Source organism: Belonocnema kinseyi, chromosome 4, assembly GCF_010883055.1.
Source record: "Belonocnema kinseyi isolate 2016_QV_RU_SX_M_011 chromosome 4, B_treatae_v1, whole genome shotgun sequence".
NCBI lineage: Eukaryota > Metazoa > Arthropoda > Insecta > Hymenoptera > Cynipidae > Belonocnema > Belonocnema kinseyi.
In genome coordinates this window covers 123,930,731-123,953,260 of record NC_046660.1, presented here as the reverse complement: position 1 = coordinate 123,953,260, position 22,530 = coordinate 123,930,731, and the positions used below count along the sequence as shown (strand labels likewise).

At 34.6% G+C, this 22,530-nt stretch overlaps 1 protein-coding gene across 1 annotated transcript in view; it reads right to left on the bottom strand.

Moving 5' to 3' along the window:
• Nucleotides 1-3,717: 3,717 nt before the first annotated feature.
• LOC117171857 overlaps nt 3,718-22,530 on the bottom strand; it is a 600,209-nt gene continuing 581,396 nt past the window's right edge. The window contains exon 16 of the mRNA XM_033359492.1: nt 3,718-3,790. The gene's annotated coding sequence lies outside the window, so the exon portion shown is untranslated. The remainder of the gene's footprint in view (nt 3,791-22,530) is intronic.

Genomic DNA, 22,530 nt, shown 5'->3' with positions numbered 1-22,530 from the left:
GTAACAAATATACTGTCCAAATTCGGTTCTCTACCCTGTAGGAGGAAGGGGAGGTAAAAACAATGGGGTCGTAGAATCTCAAAATACATATTCATCTCAAAATACATATTCAACTATTTGAATTGTGACCATTGTGACAGGTGAAAAAAAAAGAAAAGTTAAAATTCTCGTTTCCTGTAGTTGGAGGTATTGAGATTGCGGGGATTTACTAACCACAAATATTTCGTTTATAAAATTTTCTGACGCTACATATTTGTATAGTCCTCACTGCTATTATTCAAATCTAGAGAAAATGATTACTTCACTTAAACGCACAATAGGGAAACCAAAATGTTACTTTTTTTTAAAATGACTTGTTGTGTAAACACTCATAAAAGTTTTTAGAACAATTTAAAATTTAAATTGTGAACTCTCGGGAATTGGATTTTAAAAACATTGATAAAAGACGTAGCAACTATTTGTTAAACAAGTGCAAAATAAATTTATATGTTTAAAAAAGTTACGTAACTCTCTAAAAGGCATAGTACAATCGAACCAAAAGTATTAAAGTTCTTCGATCTACAAAATATATTTATGATTCATAAGCGTATGCAAATGGATTACATTAATATATTGTTGAATCTTTCATAAAATTTTGACACCATCAAATTCAACTGCAAATCTGTACCAAAAGCACTGAAACACATTTCTAGTCGATGTGATAGGTGTATTGAAATTTGTTTTTAATTTTGAACTTGGCCATTTGTCAGAGGACCACTGAAAAATCCTGAAAAATGAAACTCCCAAAATTATAAAATTTCTGAATAAAAAAATTCACGACAGTATAACATGAGGGGATTTGAAAGTTTCCGAAGAAAAGAATTCTAGACAGAAAATGACTGAATTATAAAATTTATACAATGAAAAAGCTTCGAGGTAAATCAGTACTGATATAAATCATGTAAGAAATTTATTTTTTCGTTTGAGGAGCACGTGAAGGATGGAAATTCAAAAGTAAATTAGCTATTTTCCAAATTTTATGAGCCAGAGGAAAAATCTTTGCATTTTGACATTTTAAAATATTTTATTAATTTGCGAACTATTATTAGTAGATTATTATAAAATATAAACCGTATCAACATTTTAAGCACATCCGATAATAATAAAGAAGGATAGAGCGTTTTTAAATTTGTCCACGTATGAGCCCAGCTGGTCCGAAAATTGAGCGTGTGGATTCCATGACGTCCTTAGCGCTCAGACTGCGCAAAAAACTCGGCTCTGGTCCACAAGCACTAACATTTAAGAAAGTCTGCGTATCGGCTAAGTGCTTTTACACTACATTTAAAACTGTAAAATAGCTTAGAGAGGTAATCAGAAATTTAAGAAAGTCGCAAAAATTGCTACAATACAATAAAGGAAAATAATCTTTGGTAATTTGTTCACGATTTTTGTTTTGCGATAAGAGAATGCTCACAAAACGATACGGATCGAAGGTCCAGGAAATACTGACCCACAGCGAAAGGCGCAACTGGGTCGAGAGAAGGTTCTAGCAATTTTTAAAAGAGAGTGAGCGAGAGGCGCAAAAAAAGAAATAGATATGAAGAGTGGCCGAGGGAAAAGAAGAGAGCGAAATGTCGAGTAAATGTGACGCTGTGACAAATTGCAACGTACTTATAAGAGACAACTATGCAGTTAAGAAGTTCGAGAAAAGTCTGGCTGTCTCTTTCCTTTGAGTTAGATGCCTGCGTTTTAATGGTCACTGCTCAAGTGTGCCCATCCTTCCCTGAACGTACTTCCAGGATTCGACTTAACGGCCACTTGGACGGCGGATATCTCTTGTCTATAATGATGGCCAACGAACCTTTTTGCAGAGATGTTGAAGGTTGATTCCACTTGTAGATGGTTTAGTAGCATTGTAAGTATTCTTTGGACTACTTGGTCCAGAAGCTATTCAGCATCTGTCTCATGAGCTTCAATCGAGAGAGAGGGGATACTTTTATGATTTCCAATGATGGCTTAGGACTGACAGTTAATAGTTCTCCGATTAGGAAGTGCCCTCTTGTGAGAACTCCGAGGTGATCTGGGTCTTTAGTAAGAGGACAGAGAGGTCTAAAATTATGCACAGCTTCAATTTGAGACAGCAAGGAGTTCATCTCTTTATAAATAAGGAGGTTGTCTCTTATCACTTTTCGGAGATAATACTTAACTGATTTTACTTCAGCTTCTCATTTTCCTCCTAAGTAAGGGGCCGCTAGTGGATTAAAGAGTTATTGCGTCTCGTCGTTGGCCAATAGTGCTGACAGGTTGCCAAGCTGCTTTGAAGATCAGGATAATAGAGCTTAAAGTTCCGAGTCAGAACCCTTCAGGTTGGTCCCGCAGTCGCTGCGAAGGGAAGTACAGATGCCACGTCTTGTGGTAAATCTTTTGTAAGCTGCGATAAAGGCGTCTGCTGTGTAGTCGGTGACCAAATCCAGATGGATCGCTGATGTTGACTGGCAGACGAATAAAGCGATGTAAGTCTCGTCAGTGCTAGCCGTTTGATCTAAAGTCATTTGATCTAAAAGTCATTTCTGATTAGTGGCAAGGTATCCTGAGTTCCTCCATGTAATGATCGTTGATGAGCATCTTAGATAATTAGCTGAGTCGAAGGAGACTCTCTTGGCAGAATGAACGGATGTTTAGAATTCGATGGAAGATATGATGCTTGAAGCCTTCCTGCTAGTCGTAGAAGTCTTTAAGTGTCCATAAAAGGCGAAATACGTGCGAGATAATGAGAATTTGGTAATGAATAATCCTTTTCTATCAGCTTGTATTTCTTGCCTAAAGAATTCAGTTGAATTTCTTTTGTCCAAAAATGTTTGACTTCTTCTAATTCTTGGGTTGTTATAGAAGCCTCAGACAGTGATTTTGCTTTCATTCTAACAGAGAGAGAGAGAAAGAGAGAGAGAATGAATCGCTTGCAAAGAACTGTAATCCGCAGGAGTCGAGTCAACCTCGAGTATTTGTCGAGCAAATCCCAATAGGTACTAGGCGGACATGTAATAACAGCAGTTGCTTTGACAGGACGTTCTCCAAGATTTTCCTCAACAGATGATGCTTCAAACTTGTTGGGCCATGATGAAGATGGTTCCCTCAGCCAGTCCGGACCAATATACCAGATTTGATCTTGAAAAAGCTGATTCGGAGTCAATCCTCGAGTAGCACAATCCGCAGGGATTTCTTTACTTGGTATATAATGCCATTTTGCTATGTGAAAAGTTGAAATTTACTACTGATCGTATAAAAACCAATTTTCGTCTAGGATACAGTATTATTATCCTAAGTTCATTACTAATCAACCACCTGATTGGTAGCATGGGGTAATATACTAAAAAAATCGATAATTACACAGGCTGACAAAGAAAAAAACCTAGAAAGACGACCATACCTACCCAAAGTTTTTTGGTGCGCTGCATCCAAATCTGGCATCTTTACTTTATGATCCTGCAGTTTGAAGTACTTAAAATTGCAGGATAATAAGGTATGGTCGTCTTTCTAAGTTTTTCCGGGTTTGAAATTTGGTCGGCCTGTGTTATTAATAAAAACATAGGTTTTTAAGTGATATTATAAGGTCTGTATTTTCTATGACATAAAGAATATGATTCACAGTTAGCGTTTGTAAAATGTTAGACCGAAATTCGGAGAACAATACCTTTAAAATTGTATGTGGAAATGCTTAATCTGCATCGAAAGTCTTGGCCCTAGTGGGGAGCCCGAGAACGAGGAAACGACCGCATGATCCCCTCCATTCAGCTGGGAAGAAGCTGAAAAACTATAATAAAAATTGAATAAAAATAATTTTAATAATAATCATTTTAAGTCTGAGACATTAATTATATCAAATAATAATCCATTTTCTATACATGGATGCCCTGCAGCTATACGCTAATTCAAACCAGAAACGGCAGCAAGTAATCGATGTCACAAAGCAGTTTTCCAATTATATCCACATATAGTTCGGATTAGACAAATGCACCACAGTGCATTCGGGTGATTTTACGTCAAGAAACTGTGCAAGTTACAAGTTATACAATTGCGGGACTATTTTAAGAGCAAGCGAGAAGTGTCGCTTCACAACACCAACTGTAAAGCGAATATCGATTGCACCCCCGTTAAATTGTCCTCAGAAAAAGGCTAGAATATCAGGGCGGAAATGATAGAGAAATTAGAAACGCAATGGAGATCAGGTTGGCCAATGTCATTGTCAGAGTTAAAACCACAAAAAAGTAGTTGAGGACTCGTCAAAGAAAGTTAAGACTGTAGAAGTTAGGATTAATAAACTCAAATCTCAAAACTCTAGACGAGGAAGCGGGTGTCTGAAAATAAATTTCAGAAATAGTGCAGAGGAACACTAAAAAAATGAATTTAATTCTTTTTAATCTGCCCGAGCAAGTGAGCCCTAGTTCTAACTACACTTCTAAAGTGACTCCCTCGTCTTTTAGCAACTATCTTTTTCCAGTGTGTGAAACAAAGACGTCAAAGCATACGTTACTCCATACATTCCTGGATGACAGAAAATCCACGAACGATGCAAAACTGAACGAAATCTGGCTTGCATTCGAGAAATCCACAAAATTTGTTTCAGGGAATTTCTAAAATGAAAAACCATATTGAAGATTTGACGATAGGATAGCGAGGAGGATCTCAAGTTCATTTTTCGCCAAGGGAATCCAGTGGTGAGGAAAAAGGGTTCAACGCATGAATTCAATGTCCGCTTGATCCAGCCTCTGAGTAAATCATATCATAGGCGCATTTTCAAAGTAGTGTAAGTAAGTCCTCTGCAAATGATGTTAGTGTTTTTCCATGGAGATCGTACTAAATCGACAAGCGATTGCGTGCGATGAGGGTGAGGTATTGCTGGCAACCATAATAGTCTGGGTTGTATTCGTAATCCCAATATTATCAACATAGTTAAGCCCATTCTTGTGAAACTTGCAGTAGGCTCTACAGCAAACATTCTACGTTATTTTTAAATTCCTCGAGCCGCTTGAATTAAAAGATATACTGATTTCTGTTTAATCGTAGAAAATGTCTTTCATTTCTTCCCCTACGTCACTTTGAATATCCTAGGCTGTCCAACCAGTAATACAACGATTATACTATGAGAACTAAAAAGTATATTACAGTAATACCGAAACATTTCTGGGTCTATGTCAATTTTCTTAAGCACAATCACGATACACCTAGCGAAATTTCTTTGGCAGATGAACATGCCAATATAAATGAATCCATTGCAAACTTATTAGCTAATTATTTCAAATCAGTATACACCAGCTCCACGTAGCTCAATTTTGAACCTTCCTTGCCTAATATTATCGATTTTTCTTTTGTATACATAAATGAAGAAGATATTAAACTAAAATTAATGAAGCTCGATGCGAATAAGGGTGCCGATCCTGATGGTGTTTCCCCCACCCTGATAAAGTCATGCGGATTTGCATTAATGAAACCGCTTTAAATCATATTCAAGAAATCGATTATTAATGGATACTTACCGTCAATCTGGAAAAAGGGTCTAATCATTCCTATTTACAAAGTTGGTAATTTCAAGTTTCAATAAATGAATTTATAGACGAGCAGCACGGCTTTATGAAAGGAAAGTCGACGATCACTAATCTTTGTGGGTATAAGAGCTATTTGCCAAACAGCTTTGAGACCGGTCAACAAGTTGATGCGATCTACAAAGATTTTTATAAGGCCTTCGATAAAATCGACCATGCTAATCTTCTGGCAAAGCCCGGGGCTGTAGGAATTTCTGCGACCATGATTTTTTGGATGACGAGCTATCTGAGTAACAGATTTCAATCTGTTCGCATTAGAGATCGTTATTAACAGGCTATCGACGCAGCATTGGGCAAGTATTAAGTGTTTCCTTTTTTGTCATTCGCTGATAATTTCAAAAAACTATAAGATCATCCGGCCCCCCTGGATTGCGGCGAGTTCCTGGACGATTTTGACGATCCTAATGGCCTGCAGACTTGCTGCGATTTGAACGGACTGCAGTTTAACTTCAATATAAAAATTGCACAGTAATCTAATTTTTGAAAAAAAAACTATCCTATAAAGAACATGCCACAGAAGTCATAAACAAGACACTCAAGTTCCTGAGCTTTGTCGCGAGGAATGCCTCGAAGTTGAAGAAATTTCTCATTCTTTGGAGACTGTAATTCTCTCGTGTTAGACCCCCGAGAACGCTCTAATTATTACTAGAGTCGGTGAAGGGGTCGCTCTAATTAATACTACAAATCGATAAGAAACAGAAATGCAATAAAAGTTGTAAAAAGTTATAAAGAAACATGTACTTTTTGTTATTTAAGACTAACTTAAATTATGAATGAACTACACGTTTAAAAGTTAAATTTTTCATTTCATTCGATGTCATTTATTATTTTCTCTTAATATTAAGTTTGGACATGAAATAATAAAATATAATCAACATAAAATTTTAAATATTCATCGTAGAATTTGGGATTGAAAAATGCGAAGACCATAGTCAAATTCAAACTAAACTTATAAACAAGTCTGAGAAAGTAAAGCAGAAATAAAAGCTTAAATACAAAACATGTCAACTGTATTTTTCAAATTTTGATTATTAAAATTGTACACTGTAAAAGATAAAAAATTTTACCACTCAGAATGGTGAAAGTACCAACAAAAAATTGGTGTAATTTTACTACTCTGATTATAGGGTGAATGCCACTTTCATCCCTGGCGGACTGAATGGACCGAACGGAGCCTCTACAAAGTACCCGTAAAGACCCTATTAGGTTCCCATTCGGTTCTTTTTTAAAATACTAAAAAAACAGCAAAATAAACTTTTAAATTGTTGAAATTCGGACTCTACGTTAAAATTCCCTATAGAAGGTCACGAAATAATCGCAATAGTTGTATTTTTGCAACGGTAAAAAGTCAAAAAAAAAAAATATATAAGACGTATAACGCCTGTTGACTGCTACGATTCAAACGCATCATCTGTAAGTAGCAGTCAACAGGCGTTATAGATCTTATTTATTTTTTAAAATTTTTTACGGCTGCAAAAAAAGTATTGCGATTACTCCGTGAGTTTCCAATACGTAGGGCGCTACGAAAGTTTTGCAATACGCGAAACCTATTGGAAGAAGAGAGATGATCCTTGCGTCATTCGAAAGAGCGTCAAAAATTAGGTAGGAAGAGGAAACCTGTTGACTCAGGTCTCAGTACAGTCTAAGCACGCAACCCGGAACGATTGAGAAATGGTGTCGTGGACAAAGGAAGAATATGGTGCGATAATTCGATACAACTTTTCTCGCAGTTTAAGTTTAGGCCAAAGTTTGAGGATATGTCTCCGGTATTGGGTAAGGATTGTCCGCATCGCACAACAATTTCCCGATGGTACAAACAGTTCGAAAAAGGAAATTTCGGTCTCCCGGACGATTCGTGCTCAGGTCGACCGCCGGAAGTGGTGACATCGGAAAACATTGCGCCTGTGAATAATCTACTGAATGATAATAGAAGAATCACGTACCGGCAGACTTTGGTTTGCTACCGGAAGTAAAAAAAAAACAACTAAAAGGGCGTCGATTTACTAACGAAACTGACCTTTTGACGGCGTGAGACCAAGCGTGTGCGGATCTTTCGGGAAGATAAGTGGCAGGGTTGGTTCGATGACTGGTTTCGACGTATGGAAAAGGGTATTCACTGCGGTGTAAAGTACTTCGCAAAAATATAAAGGTCCATTCGGTTCCTTCGGTCTGCCAGGGATACTAGAAGTTACAATCAATATTTTAATTTTACTACTTGTGACATAATTGTCACCAAAAGTGGGTGCTCGGTGGGGTCCTGCACCCAAAGGGTTGCCGGTCCGCAACCGAATTAAGGCGAAACCCCCCGAGGGGCTCCGAAACATGGGACAGCGCGCGTACCGTCGCCGGACTAGTCAGTCTTGGCTGATTCGCCCTTACGAATACTGCTTCTTGAGCCTCGACCGTGCTAGTGTTTTGTGCTTCCCGCCAGCCACGCGGGTCAACTCCTCGTCCACGCTCGCCATTGTCACCGCTTCCTGGGGAAGAGACCCCCTGCGAGCCTTACCTACTAGAGCTGGGATTACCGTCCTACCAACGACCGGAATCCAATTACTTCCAGTGCGCCGCCACGGATTGGTGGTTTATTTCTACGAATGCAAGTGATAATAAATTGTCTTTTAAGCAAATAGAGGACTTTAATTCTGTGTTCGACCTGTTTCTCTTGTCATCCAAATCCTGACTCCCCCCCCCCCTTGGTAGGCTAACCTGCTTCATCGGGCGTCCAACCTAAAAACCCACAATCCTTGTCCTTTAAAAACTTGAAACCTGACGAGAAAAGGGAGACACAATACTCACAATCAGAATTTCGACTTAACTCTTTATTCTAAAACTCTATAAACTTCCTTTTTTTCTCAATTCTTGCTGTATGCTGTTTGATCCTTGCCAGTTGCCTGAACTAGACCATACTATTTTAAATTTAGATTGAATGCAATAGTTCATTGATACATTGGGCGATTTTATGAATGTGTGATAATTTATATGTGCCAATTTAATGATGTCTCGCATTTCTACCATCGATTTACATGTATATATTTACTTGTTTAAGTATTCTTGATTCTTGTGTAATGATTTTGACATGCTCACGATATTTTATGTATATGTATATGCAATAGATTTTATGCGATTCATTTTGATAAATAGAGATATTTCAGGTTGCACTCGTGTAAAAAACTACGAACTGTTTTTAGACGTTTCGTGCACATTGCAGTTCACATATTCAGGGCTGACCTGAAACTGAGGTATCAGGTCATGTTGTTCTTAGGTATACTCTCTACGATGCCTGTGATTGGCTAGAGCGCCCCACCGTGGGGACTGGTCGAAACTTGATGGGCCAATCAAGTGCAATGTTTTCTGAAACTGTGTTGCCGTCTTTCGGTAATCCAAGATCTCTAATAAAACATTCAGTTCTAGTTGCGACACTAATATTGGAACCTTCAATTTCATTTTATGCACGCCATATTCGTAATATTTTTCGTCATTTTCATCGGAATCATCAGAACTATTTTCTCTTCGATCACTGATTTCACTACGTCTCCATGACGTTCTCTTTCAACTTCCATTCTATCACCTTCTAAGACGATTAAATCAGTCTGGCGTACATTTTTATTGATTTAAATTGCTCTTGTGACTGTGCACACATTAATGTACGAAATGTTATTTTTATTTTTAGCGTTGAACCCTTTGACGAAATCCATGCAAAAGTAGCAGTCCTTCGCAATAACGGGGTTTTTCCATGTGGTTGGTGTAGAGTACTTGCGGTACTTTTCGTTGTTTGAATTTTTTAGACGATACAACATAAGTCTGCAGGCATTGTAAATGACGTGAGGAACCCATTTGGTTTCTTGGTGCAGCAATTTACGGTCAAAACACTTTTCATAAAGACTTTTCACTTCCTCGTCGATTGATTTTCGCAAACTGCCCACTTCATATTTACTGCAAATGTAACAGAATGAATCTGAGCTATTCTTGCAGGCATGCGATTGAGAAATGCTCGCCGTTTTTTTCCTTGTAGCATGAGACTCTACACCAACCAAGTGATCCATTGATGAAGATCTACGGTTGCATGATGACGTCGGAGAGCCCGCTTTCCCACCCTGACCAGACGCCGATACTGGGGTTTTTCCCTGCATCGTAATACACTTTTTACCTATGTCTGCCATGACGGCATGAACGCCATTTACCCAGGGACTCAGCCAATGTGGATCCGCTGCCCACCGTCACCACGTGGAGGTGCCCTGGTTACAGGCACAGGCGAATAATGCTAGCAACAAGCGGTTACGAAACTCCAGACATTACCTGCTATTACTGTCAAAATATGAAAGTATGCAAGAACAGGGTTGCCAGCGTAATCGGTTAGGTTAGGTCAGGTTTTGTTCGGTTAGGATAGGTTAAACCTCTATGTAGTTTAAGCCGAAGCTGAATGAAACGGTACCGCAAACACAACGGGACAACACAATCAGTTTAATTGTGTTTCGTGAGGTTAGGTTAGGTTAGGTTATGCTAGGTTAGATTTATTTCTAGGTTAGACTCGAGTTGACCCATTCGATGTAGCACACATTTGCGACTGGGAAAATATGCTTCTAGAGCTTTACGTGTAGTTCGATAAATTTATGTTAATTCAGGTTAGATGAGGTCAGGTTCTGTTGGGTAAAGTTATGTTAAATAAGTTGATATCAGGCAAGAGTTGATCCTTCACAGTTGTCGACATGTTTTTGAAGTGAAAATTTGCATCACTGGCATTATTTTGAAATTTATTTGCATCAGTGCATGATTTTTCGTCATTTTTTGAGGTTATGGCTCAACCATGACCTGATGGGTGATTTTTGATACCGAATTTGAATTCAGCGCCCCAAAATCCATAGGAATACGTGTGTCTTGTTACCAGATCCGCACACTTTTTTTGTGTGGCTGTGTTATAAATATGATCATAAGTAATATAATTATAAATAAGTATATTGAGAAAATTTATCAATTAAAAACAAAGTGTTGATAATTTGGAGAAAAATTTTAAAAAGGAGAGTCGGGTTAGCGAGGTCAACTACTGTAAATAACTCTGTCCGCCCGGTACTTGACGAATACAAAAGGAACATTATATTACCGTCGCATCACTCCTAAAAGGACCACTTAAAGGCCTTTGAAAAGGACCCAAATCTCTCAGACTATTTCAGAGACTAAATCATTCAAATCGAACCTTAAAATAGTCTCAAACTGGCCAGGCTTTTTCGACGGAGAATACGTTGAGATTTCTACCGGCATGGTGCGCGCGCACGCCGGCGAATTTCAGTTTGCGCATCTCATGCTAGTGGCAGTGCTGCCAGAACGAGCTACAAATTTACCCCCACCATACCTACTGTTTGGAAGCCGCAAAACAGAAGGTGCATGATTACCATTGTGAGTTCGTGTGTAAGCCGAAAATGCACAATTCGACTTCGGTTTTTTGCGGTATTATGATTGACGCTCTGAAAGCATCGGAAGACTTCGGCTGTCTTCTATTTATATCTCGATCCCCATTTGAAAGAAATAAAAGAAATTGGCGAATTGAATGTTTCGCTTGATTCTTCATTTCATGCATGTGTCGATTTTGGGGTTCTGTTTTTCAGTTGTATATAATATGGAGAATGGGTATTATTACTATTATATATATTATTCATGTTAATATTATAATTATATAATATTATATCAATATTAATGACTGGTTGACTATTTATTAATAATAATAGTTCAACTTTTAACTAAAACATTTAGTTTTCTGCCAAAAAAATAAATTTTGAAGAAAATTCATAAATTTGAAAAAATGGTTAAAATTGTTTTAAACAAAATAGTTAAATTTTTGAACAAAAAGTTAAATTTTTATCCAAAAGGCTGAACTGTATACTTAAAAAAGGAATTTTTATGAAAAAAATCGTTAAAATTCTTTGAAATCGATTGAAATTATTGAAATGAATTGAAAATTCCTTGGAATGTTTTGAAATATCCTAAAATCTTTTAAATCCTTTAAAATCTCTTTAAATTTTTCAAAGCTCTTGAAAATTCCTTGAAAATTTTAAAAATATCCTAAAATATTTCAAATCCTTTAAAATCTCATACTAAATTATTGAAATCAATTGAAAATACCTTGGAATCTATTAAAATATCCTAAGATATATCAAATCCTTTAAAATCTCATATTAAATTACTGTAATAAATTGAAAACTCCTTGGAACATTCTAAAACACTCTCAAATTTATTAAAACCTCCAAAATCGTTTGAAACATCTTGACATATTCTAAAAACTTCTAAAGTACTTTGGAATTTTGTTAAATTAATCTGTTAAAGTAGTTTAAATTCCCTGAAATTCCATTCAATTATAAAAATAAGTTGAAAATTCCTTGACATCTTTTATAACATCCTCAAATATTTAAAATCCTTTAAAATCTTTTGAAATCTCTTGAGATTTTTTAAAGCTCTTGAAAATTTCTTGAAATTTTAAAAATACCCTGAAATATTTCAAATCCTTTAGAATCTCATTGTTTCGTTGTAAAATTAATATTTCTTTTTAGATTTAAGAAAGCGTATCTTATTCCTTAAATGTTTCGAAAGTGAAAATAGAAAATTCACAAGGCTTCACCCTTAAAACTTAAGTCTATTGACTGCATTTGTAAAATTTACAACTAATCCTTCCTGGTCTGCAAAACTGGCAAAAACTCACGTTCCAGCGATAAAATTTACAGTGTTGTTTGTATCAAACGATTTGGAGGTTCGAGGGCCAGGCTGATGCATCTGTACTAAGAAATTAGGGCCTTCAACCCTGCCAGAAAGCTATTAAGCTTAGGGACTCTATTTAAGAACAGTAAACCTCCCACCAACTCTGCTACCTGGGTTTTTCCCAAAATCTACGTCACAAAAAGGGAGTATCCGAATTTCCTATCACCGTCTGTAACAACCAATCAAAGCTTCCGTCTATACCTACCATCTGGTTCATCCCTTCTTCGGTCATCTATTTTGTCCATCTTCGCGCTCTCGGGTCCTAGACGATCCTAGATTTTTGTTTGTTAAATATTCGATTTTTATCCTCTAAGGTGCGAACAAGTTCGCAATCCTTAGCAATTTTAATTCGTAAACTATAGCCGTGCGATAACTGTCATTTGTTAAATTCTTAGGTTAATTTCAGTTTCTTCTCAAAATATACAGTTTCAAATTTAATTGGAGGCTTAACCCATTATTTATCCTTCACAGTCCCTAATAATTAACCGTCTAGAACTTACGATAAATACTCATACTCAAATCCTTCAAAAGCTTTTGAAATCTCTTGAAATTTTTTAAAGCTTTTGAAAAGTCCTTGACATTTTAAAAATACCCTGAAATATTTCAAATCCTTTAAAACCTCATATTAAATTTCTGTAATCAATTGAAAATTCATTGGAACCTTTTAAAATTCTCTCAAATTTTTCAAATCCTTCGAAATATTTTGAAATACCCAGAACTTTTTTTTAAGATTTCTAAAGTACTTTGGAATATTTAGAAATGATCCTTCTAAATTTTGTTTAATTCTTTAAAATTCTTTTAAATTATAAAAAATAAATTAAAAATTCCTGGACATCTCTTAAAAAATCCTCAAATATTAAAAATTTTAAATGCGATTGCGAAAATATTACAAAAATTTAAATATAGGATCTAAACCTATATTTTGTTGTGAGCAAATTTTAACAATTATTTTGTTTATTTACTATGTTTTCATTAGCATTTTCGTCCTGAAACTCATTTCACAGTTTTATTTAACATTTTGATTTTAATTGTTTAATTGCTTTGTTGTTGCATTTTTTCATGTTTATAAGCTCATAATTTGTAAATATTAGAAATATTGTAAATATTTCATTCTGATCGAGGACAATATAATCCTTAGAAATTTTCAACCAAACAAATATTATGAAAATTAAGTGTTTTATTATTTAGCTTAAAAGCCGTAAAATATTACTTTCCAATTTAAAATATGAGACAAATATATTTTTTTGTTTTTCACTCAAGCGAATTATGAAAAAAATTTCATTTCAAAAAGTTGTATCTCCAATTTTTTACAGTCAGTTGAAAATTTCTTCGAACTGCTAAAACAACGTTAATTTAAAAAAAAACTGAAAAATGTATTTTACGAAAAAGGCCAACTTTAATTTTTCCCTTGAGATTTTTTAGATTAATAGGAATATGAAAAAGATCCTGTGAATTTCGTTCTCGCTGAACTAAGTAGGAAAATTCAAAAATTTTAAATTTTTGTCACTTGATAATCAGAATTTTGTAAAGCCCACGGTTTCTAAAGCCCAAAATTTTATAACTTTTAGTCTGAAACTTTAAAGTATTTGCAGAAGTTTCAAAAGATTTTTAAGGATTTTAAATATTTAAGGATGTTTTAAAAGCTGTCAGGGAATTTTCAATTTATTTTGATAATTTAAAGGAATTTCAAAGAATTAAAAAATTCCAAAACACTTTAAAAATCTTTATAAAAAAGTTCTAGATATTTCAGAAGATTTTGAAGGATTTGAGAAATTGAAGAAAATTTAAAAAGATTCCAAGGAATTTTCAATTGATTACAGTAATTTAACATGAGATTTTAAAGGATTTAATTATTTTGAATGCGCGATTTTTCCATCTGTCCAAAATGTCATTATAAGAATAGGATATCTCAGAAACTAACTTATTTCTTTTTCCACAGCGGTCGCCACATAGTTTCCTATTCCCCAAAAGAGAACGTGTTTTCAATATATTTAATTCCTTATAATTGTACCGACAGACAACCTCACAGAGATGTATTCTATTCCCCAAAAGTGTTCATATTTTAAGATTGTTTAATTCCTTCTGATAAGTTCACAAAATATGTGTAATAAATTCTTTCAATTCCTTCACGTGGAATATAAGCTTTGAAAATTTAATTTTTATTAATTCAAGTCCGTCTCTCTAGAGTTAAAATTATTTAAATTCCCACATGTGAATAGATTTCTTTAATGCATTTTTTAAGACGTTTAAATAATTTATTAAAATGTAAATAAATATAAAATTTTATATTTTTTGAATTTATAAGTCACAGAAAGAGCTAACAATAAAAAATAGGTTAAATAAATGCTTTCGTTAAATTTTACTAAGTCGATTGAGAGTAATAGGGTTTTCAATTTTTCTGTTGCCGTTGGGGGATTTTTAGACGAAGGACAAATCGCGTATTCATAGGAATACAAATTCTTAATTTTACTGAATTCAACGCTTATTACCGAGTTGATTATGAACATTTATTATTTATTATTATTATTTATTATTTATTTATTAATTATGAACATAAGATTCTAAAGGATTTGAAATATTTTAGGGTACTTATAAAATTTCAAGGAATTTTTATGAGCTTTAAAAAATTTCAAGAGATTTCAAAAGATTTTAAAGGATTTTCAATATTTGAGGATGTTTTAAAAGATGTCAAGGAATTTTCAACTTATTTTTATAAATAAAAGGAATTTCAAAGAATTTAAACAAATTTAGCAGGGTTATTTAAAAAATTCTAAAGTACTTTAGAAATCTTTAAAAGATGTCAAGGTGTTTCAAAATTTTTTGAAGGTTTCTATATATTTGACAGTATTTTAAAAGGTTACAAGTAATTTTCAATTTGTTACAGTAATTTAACATGAGATTTTAAAAGATTTGATTATCTTAGGATATTTTAATAGATTCCAAGACATTTTCAATTGATTTCAATAATATAGTATGGGATTTTAAAGTATTTGAAATATTTTAGGGTATTTTTGAAATTGCAAAGAATTTTCAAGAGCTTTGAAAAATCTCAAAAGACTTTAAAGGATTTGAAATATTTTAGCATATTTTAAAACATTCGAAGGAATTTTCAATTCATTTCAATAATTTCAAGCGATTTATAAGAATATTAACTATTCTGTGCTTAATTGAAAATTGATATTTTTTAGTTGAACACTTTTGTATTTTATTGAATACTCATCTTTTTTGGTAGAAAATGCATCTTTTTCGTCGAAAATTTAATTACGATTAAGCATTGATTTTTTGTATAGAAAACTAGTCTTGGTGGAAAACAAATTTCTTTTGTGAAAAATGCAAGTATTTTATTAAAAATTTCTTTTTTTAGTATATAGTTTAGCCTTTTGGATAAAAAATTATCTTTTTCTACAAAAATGTAACTATTTTGTTGACAAAATTTAACCGTTTTTTTTTAATTTATGTATTTTCTTCAAAATTTATTTTTTTTTTGGCAGAAAACTAATTGTTTTAGTTAAAAGTTCAACTATTATTATTTAAAAATAGTCAGCCAGTCATTAATATTGATATAATATTTTATAATTATAATTATAATATTAAAATAAAACAACGACTTTTCATCCGAGTTGCTCGTTGCTGCCAGGCGGTGAACTCGCCATCACTGCCAAAAGTTCCAAAAGTAGTGGTAGGTGGCGCAAATAGGTTAGTGGATGAGGGGCGTAGAGACGCAAGAGGATCGCGCTGCTATCTGCCTGTCACAATAGTGAGGTTATGTTCTGATTGATAGCTTTAATTTTTTAAATTAAATTTTCAATTTAACATAAATTAAGTCATTAATGTGAAATCAAGGAAATATTAAACAGAAACTATGTCCAAATTATTACACACATTTTGTCTGTATTTCCTGTGTGACATTTCCAGAATCTCATTTAAATCTTTCAATTTATTGCCGACTACAAATTTTAATGATACTTTCGACAAGCAGGTCAGATTAAACATTCTTATAATATAAGCATATTTTTTAAGATTTATTCTTTTTTTGTAATTTCTTAAAACATAAATACAGAATTGAGTAAATAAATAGTGACAAATATCAAATTGAATCAAATGAAATTTGCAAAATATGCATGAGGTGTCTTTTACAAGAATAGCTTTTTAAAAATGTCATTAAAATTTCAAGGCGACAATAAATTGAAGAATTGATGACAGATCCTGGAAAAACCACACAAAAAGTAAGAAAAAAATATTTAAAATCATTTTTACAAACATTCTGATTAATATATCCTGGATTTTGCATTAATTGTTAAGTTTATCTTTATTTGAAAATTTCGCCCAGCACATTCAAACCATCAATGTATACATACAGGCGCACTAATCCATGCTTATACTGTCTTAGTTGCTAAAATGGTGGTAGGTAGCGCTCAATTCCGCCATTTTTTCAACGCACAGTCGTACAGGCCTGATCACTGCGTTCTCGCCATTACTGTTTTTGTCAAATGTTCACGTTTTAGACCCTCTGAATCCTAAAAACAGGTTTTTACGAATGTGTCTGCCCGTCAGTGGATGGTTTTTTTGTAAGCACGATAACTTTCGAAAGAATTGACTGATTGGATTTTCTTTGGTAAATTCTTTTACTATCTCAAGATGAAGGTCAATTTCGTTAGACAGCCATTTTAGATATAAATCCACTTTATTCAAAATTCAGTCATTTTCTGTACGGATATTAATATATCCTGATATATGATATATTAATATATTCTGTACGGATACCTTCATAAAAATAGTTTTTTGTGACTTAGGGAGTCTCAAAACGTGGAGATTTGATGAAAACTGACCATGACCGATTTTACACAAAACCAATACAATAATATTGTCACCCCCATTTAAAGCTCGTTTAAGCACACCGTGATCCTTTATAACATTTTGAGGACGTCCGTAGGTTGTCCTCAGGACCCAAAAAGAAAGAACGAGTTCGTTAACCAGCCATTTTGTGTAAAAACTCAATGACTGAGCACATTCTCAAAATTTTCGAAACCATGTTTTTTCCAGATTTAGAAATTTTATTTACGGTTGTTCATAGTACTTTGAAACAAAAACAATTTATTCATATGACTTTTTTCAATAAAATCAAAATTGTCAGAGTTATAGCATTTTCAAAATCATAAAAAACAAACGAAAATTAACATTTTAAGTCAAACAACGCATGATATGAAAAAAAGTCAGAAGTAAATAAATGTTTCTTTCGGGGAGCCTTACGATGTTATCACAACAACTTTTTTTTAGCATAACAACTTTGAAAAATTCTATGCGTGGTTTTCCGTAGTGCTCAGAAACATGAACAATTGATCTCAACGACTTTTTCCGATAAAAGCAAAATTATTAAAGTTATAGCATTTTCAAACCCCTCAAAAACAAACGATAATTAAAGTTTTAAGCCAAGCAACGCACGATATGAAAATAGTCGGTAGAAAAAATGCTGCTTTTTTAAAGCCCTACAATATTATTTTGTTCTGACATTGAATTTCATACTCTTAATGGCTCACATTATACTCACAATGTCGTATGACATATAAAGACGTTTTTAGGACGTCCTTTTGATGTCCTGTTGCCCACAGGAAGGTCTTTCATTTTTTAGCGATAAAATATAATCATGTTTCTTAGAGGTCTTTTTGAGGCGTCTTTAGGACTAGCCCTGCGGACGTCTTTGGGACAACTTTCGGCTAGACATAGGACCTCTTTAGGACGTCCTAAAGTTGTCTTTATAACGACCCTGGGCCTTAAACGTCAATGTCCAAGAATGTCTTAGGACATTTAAAGACGTCTTTAAGATGTTCCGGTGTCCGCTGGGTTGTGTGCAATATATATTAAAAACAATTACTGTATTGAAAATAGATGTCTCTGAAATAAATAATTTTAAATTAAGCAGTTTTGATTATTTTCTTATCAGACTTAGGTATAAAATAATGTAAAGAAATTTTTATATTAACATTTTTATGGGTTTAAAAAAAGTGTAAACAAACAAACTAAATTTAACTCGGCAAGCTTTATATTTTGCACATAAAATAGTTCTGATCAATTTCGTTTCGTATAGTTCTTTCGTTGACTACTTTTAATCACACTCGAATAGTTTCGTGGCGCTGCGCCCATTTCAATCGCTCTCAAGCCACTTATCGAATTTCTTAATTATTAAAATGATATTTCCAAATACACGATGGAAAACCAATAAAAATGTTTCTATTGTATTCCATTTTAAACCTTCTTACCGGCGTCCTTCCTCAGCGAACGAGAACGTTGGAAGTGAATTTATTCGCCTCGGGATGCTTTTTTAAAGCTATGATCTGTCACTTCATAGGGGTTTAGTCGCCTACCTAGTAAAAATAATGCAATAGATATTACGCAAAAACGAATTCAGGTTAGGTTTGTTGTATTCGAAGTGCTGCCATTATCGAATTGGACCTTTAAATTCAATTCCGCAATGCATGAGGCTTTATTCGACCGAGTTTATTTGATAAAATGAAGGGAAATGATAAGTTTTTAGGGTAGGAATGAGTTTAATTGTAAAAAATAAATTTGCCCAAATATATTCGTGCAGTCTGGTAGAACGATATTAATTATTTAATTGAGCGGAGTTTTATTAACCAAACTTTGACTACAATTCGGTAATACAAATGATTTTACAGACTCAATTATGCAAGGTGCTGAGAAAGAACTTTTCAATTTTATTTTGTAAATTTTTAAACTTTCAGTAATGAAGTTGCCAGTAACCCATCGCGTCCAGCGCCATGCACCTTGCCAAATTTTGTCTGCCAAATCATGTGTATTGCTAAATTGGAGTCGAAGTCTGGTTAATATCACACGTTGAATTAAATAGTTAATACCTCTCGACCAAACCGCACGAATGTAGTTGGGAATTTTATTTTTCATGAGCATACTTCTTGCTACCCTGAAAAATTGATAGTTTTCCTTTATTTTAGATAATAAGTTGGGTCCAATAGAGCCTAATGCATTGTAGAATTGAATTTAAAGGTCCAATTCGATAATGGAAGCAAATCGAATACACCGAACCAAACCTGAATTCGTTATCGTGTGATATCTATTCCACTTTTTTTACTGGGTACTTCCTAATGGCATCTGAAGTTTTTTTTACAATGCCACAGTTCTTTATTAAAACTGATTGCTAAGCACCCAGGCGGACCGAAGGAACATCAAGGAGCCTCTACAAAGTACCCTTAAAGACCCCACTGAGCGCCCCTTCGGTTCTTTCTTAAAAAACTATAAAGAAAAAAACAGCAAGGTCGTTTTTTAAATTGTTGAGAAACGGATTCTACATAAAAATTTGCATTAGAAACTCACGGAGTAATCGCAATACTTTTTCTTCAGCAGAAGTTAATGACATTTTTTTAAAAATTTGTACCGTTGCAAAAAAAAGTATTGCGCTTACTCCGTGAGTTTCTAATGGAAATTTTAACGTCGAATTTGGATTTGAACAATTTAAAAGTTGATCTTGCTGGTTTTTTTAGTTTTTAAAAAAAGGAACCGAAGGGGGCCTCAGTGGGGTCTTTCAGGGTACTTTGTAGAGGTTCCTTTCGTTCCTTCGGTCCGCCATGGCATCTGTCAGTACCCCACTGACCCTTAGGTTTTCTTGATGTTCCGTGCACTTTGCGTATATGTTGCCTAAACCTTAAATCAAAATAGGATGAATAGATGCACGTTTTACATTTCTCCATATTGACCTTACTTCATGAATTACCTAACTATATTCATGTATCTTGCCTGTATAGGCTGCCTGCAAGTTTCGCTTAAGTAGACGAGTAATGACGATGATACAGATACTTCCATCTTTCTTCGCACGCACCAAGAAGTCGGGTCGATTGGCTTGGATATATTGATCCGTGTGTACAGTAACTCCCTAGCGGACCATATATATAAAACAGTTACGCAATTACAGGACCCGAAAGTGACAATATAGTAACCGCTTTGTTCACTAGCCCGGCTAGGGCATATTTTCATCCTTTTATACATTTATTCACAATTGCACAGAGAACTTAACATTTAAAAAATCTTTTTACACATTTTTATTAATGTGTATAGCCCTTCCGAGAATTAAGGCGGCGCCGCATGTATGTGTAACATATCACTCAGGCGAGCACTCAAGCATTAACAAACAAATGCGGAGCCGACTATAATGAGCTAGTTCCCACCCACCGTCAGCCCCAAAATTGACTCTACAGAAGAGTTTCACTGTAGTATCATATCGGGAAGCCATGCGCAGTATCATGTTTTTCTTCCGGTCACTCAGCCTCACGACCAAGCGGTTTTCGTCTTGCGGACGCCTCTACATTTTTAATTATGATTCAAGAACTAGAACATATTTTTGCAGGTTCTTATAACCATTTTGAAATGAAGATTTCAAGATTAATTTTGTGTGACTTCAACTTTTACGATTATTTTCCTAGATTTTTCCACGAGTCGAAGTTGGATTATGAAAATTGGCAAAAATAGTAAATTAGACCGCTTTTTTGCACTCAGTACCCAGTGGGTACAAACTAGCGTTTGTACCCACAGCATTAGAACATTAATATCATTAGAACGGCTAAAAAATGTCCTAAGTCCATATAACGTTCCATGAACGTAGAATGTTCCAGAGACGGTTAAAAGATGTATTTCATACATAAAACGTTTTTAGAACATTCCTTGGTCTAACTTAGGACAGTTTTCAAAACGTTCAAATAATTTCTTTTGACTTGTGCGCCCAAAAAGCGTTTTTAGGACGTTCCAATTACGTCGTTAAATTTCGTGCCCACTGGGTGACTCACTAACTCAGTTTCTTTTGATTTTTAATTACTAAATTTTGATATGTACTTATACACCTGGATGCTAATACAAGGCCCTCTCGTCAGATTGTCAAGAGACTCTCTGGTTTAAAGTTCTTACTCAAGAAATGTATTCTAATTTTGTGTTTGAATAAGAAATTACGATATATCGCGACAACAGGAGTGCAATAGATCTGGTTTTGTGTAATATCAGTTCAGTTCACGGCGTGTGATAACAATAAAATTTTTACAGTGACACCAACTCTTTTTACTTACCTAAAATCTATCTCTAATACACTCTCCTTTCTGAGATCTTCAGTGTCAGCGTTAACCCGAGTAAAAATAATTCGTCTTGGCTGCGTCTTTATTCAAGACATAGCCAAGATATGACCAATACGTTTTCCTAAGTCTCGCCGCTGGCCCCTAGCGAGACTTTATTTTTGGTCTCAAGTCCAAATTTTTCGTCTCCAAGCCGAACTCAAGGACACCGACAACAAAAGGCTCTAAGGACCTCCGAGGGTCGTCACTAATTCGGTTTAAATTTTACAAATTGTTTGTATTATTTGTCTCCCTGATATTTATTTTGTATGTATTAATAATTTTGTTTAACTGCAATACTTATGTTGTTTGGATCGCAAACCTAAAAATGCATTCCATTTTTTTCTATTGCTAACAGTTCACTTGATATTTGTAACAAATAAAATTTTAAATCTTTTTACGGAAAATTGTATATGTCTGTTGTTCTTAAGACTGATATGTTCTGAATTTTGAATGAGCAAATCATTTTCACAAAATTACAAGTTCTATCGGTCGTAAAATTTTAATCCTTAGCAGATGTTCACTGTTTGGGCAGCCATTTCCTCCAAGTCTACCTGCGTGCCCTTCCCCTTCCATTGTGCAGCGACACTACCCCTCACTGGATTCGAAGTTACTCCAGGCCCTCGATTCTACGTTCCCTGTGGAGATAATCCTTTTGTCTTCCAACTTACTAGGCAGTCTGATAAGTACCTGAAAATTCTAAGATATGGCATTAGTATTCACTAATGTTAACCATTTTCTTCGAGCTTGATCCTTCAAATGACGCCTGTCAAAACTTCAGCCATTTATGTTTACGCATTTACAAGTTACAGCACTGAGAAGCGACTAACCTCCGAGTTTTTTTTAATATGGAAAAATCTGAGTTTCGAGTTTTGATCAAACACTACTATCTTCGCAAGAAAACGATATCCGAGACCCGGACTCTGCACCGTCGATTGGAACGATTCATAAGTGGTTTACTGAGTTTCGTTGTGGCCATTCGAGCACAGTTGATGCTGAACGATCTGGGCGCCCAAAAAAGGTCACTACACCAGAAAATGTCGAAAAAATCCATGATATGATGTTGAATGATCCCAAAGTGA